A 2,436-nucleotide genomic window follows, 5' to 3' on the forward strand; every position below is an offset into this window, starting at 1 on the left:
CCGCGTCGCCGCCTCCTCCGGCTCGTTCCAGACTCAGCCTCGCAGGGGGTGGAGAGGGGGGTCACCACCTCCTCCCACCCCCTTGCTCGGCCTCGCGCTAACGCATGCAATGCGCTAAGTACAGGGAATACATGGGCAATACAAATCTATAGATAACTAAAAAATGCCCCCCCCAATCCGCCCTCCCCACCTTACCGTACAAACAATAAAAAAACCAACTGCAAGATGTAGCTTTAGGCAAAGCAGTGCGTTTGGTAGGCAAAGCAGTGCAGTATCATGAAGCAATGCAGTTTCAGGGTATAGACATGAATACAGGGTCTGCAGCAAGTGCAGCAAAAAATTACAGGTGCAGCACAAACTTGTAGACAAATGTAGTGCTTTTTGTTGGACGAAGAAGTTCGGCATCACATGCAATGCAGTTTATGGGACACATACGATACATATAAGCATGACAAATGCCAGTTCACACAGAACATGGTCGTCAACAAAATAAAAATATACACATATATATACTGTATGAGTTATTTATATAAAATACACATACAAATACAAATTCGTCCCATATACACTGCTGCAAAAAGCAGACGAAAACACAACAACAGAAAAAAAGTCTTTTCATACATTATATATGTTAGACAACACACAGTACACAACATGAACCCTAGTTCTTGTCCATACACACGCTTTTACCCAGTACAAACAATGCCAAATGACTGTTACTGCGTCTGCGATTGCGACAAGGAAGTAAGCCCGAGGTCCGCAATCAGATCTCGTAGCTCAAGTGGCATGTCTTCATAATACAACATGTTCGAAGGATTGAACAACAGCTGGAACATGTACTCCGCCTTCCAATCTTCAACAGCAGGATGAAAAGTAAAATTAAAAAAATGTAGACCAGTGATTAAAAAAAGGTTGTCATAAAGAACAAAAAGTGAAAAAGTAAAATAATAAAAAAATTAACAAGAAAAAGAAGAAAACGGAGAAGGTGTTAAGTCGGATTTGATAATTTTCTCAACTAGACGTTGGCCGTCATACAACTGCGTCAACCTCAGAAAATAGATTCCGCACTCGTTTGCTCCCTGCGCTGGCACGATCGGGTAAGAGGGCTTCTCTGCCAATTTAACCCAGTGAGGGTGGTTCTTCGATTTATACATTTTTTCACCGTAAATCGCCTTCAGCAGCTGAGTCATCCTCCTCATCTGGCAAAAAAAGGAAGCACAAGGTGAAAATAACACACATCACAGATCAAATTACTATTCAGACGAACCAAAAAATACAAAGTTGTTCTCAACGTCTAGACAGTCCCTCTTTTAAATGCACGTGAGGTCATTTCCTTTTATCTCCTTTTTGCACAGATTATGGGGTGTGTGAGAAAATGCAGTTCTATCACGCATTTGTTGCAGTGCACTACATAAACAAGTGTGGTTCTATGTGTGCTAACATTGCATGTGCAGTTTATAAAAAAATGCAGTAGGAGAAACACAAAAAAGCTTTGCACTTGGCAAGAAAAAATGACATACCACTTCAGTGCAATCTGAGTGGTAGCCAGTCCTGCGCCACTTTGTCGTGACATCAGGATGACCAGTGTACTTCCTAGTGTCATGGATATCAAACGTCTGGCGATGCTGGTTCATTGTGTATAAGGAATAATGACCATCCTTGGAGCGCGGCATCATAATCTGTTCACATCAAAAAAACAAAAATGAAATGAAAAGTTCTTTCGACACGTAGCACTAGGACCCCTGCTCCAAAAATAACTATAAAAAGAAATGCACCAAACCAGAAAAATAAATGATGGAAAACAATGAACTTACCAGTTTTGCGTCTAACAGGTTTACGTCGTCCCTCGGAAAAACCTTGAACTGCTTAACTGCATCTTCTAAAACAAACGGGCTATGCACAACTGGCAACACAGGGTTTAAATCATCATCTCTAGTCACAAAGGTTTCCATTTGAAGAAAATACTGCACAGAAAAAAGAACAAAAAAAGGACATGAGAAAAAGAATGACACCACAGGTTTACCGTGATAAATAAAGGTGAAAGTAGCACACGTTCACCAGAATGATAAACTAAACCCATTTCAGGGTCTTGCTTCCAGTACTTGATGACAAAATCCATGAGATACGAATCCATTAAAGCTCCTTTGCCAAATGTATTATAGATATAGTCAACAGTATAAGTATCAACATCACCAAAAGGACTATTCACCATAAAGAGCGTGTTCCTACAGTAAGAATACACAGATGGGTTAATAAAATTAAAAATTAAAAACAAAACACACAAAAAGGATTAAGGGCACACACATAAAACTTACTCGTGGTATTTGGTTAGAAAATCTTTGCTGAGAACAAGATCCTTTATTTTCCTCGGAGGCTTCAATTTCTCTATAGAGCATCTCAACTTAAAAGCCCTGTCACCTGCCCTCTTGTTCGAAA

Source organism: Aegilops tauschii, chromosome 4 (assembly GCF_002575655.3).
Source record: "Aegilops tauschii subsp. strangulata cultivar AL8/78 chromosome 4, Aet v6.0, whole genome shotgun sequence".
In the NCBI taxonomy this organism is placed as follows: Eukaryota; Viridiplantae; Streptophyta; class Magnoliopsida; order Poales; family Poaceae; genus Aegilops; species Aegilops tauschii.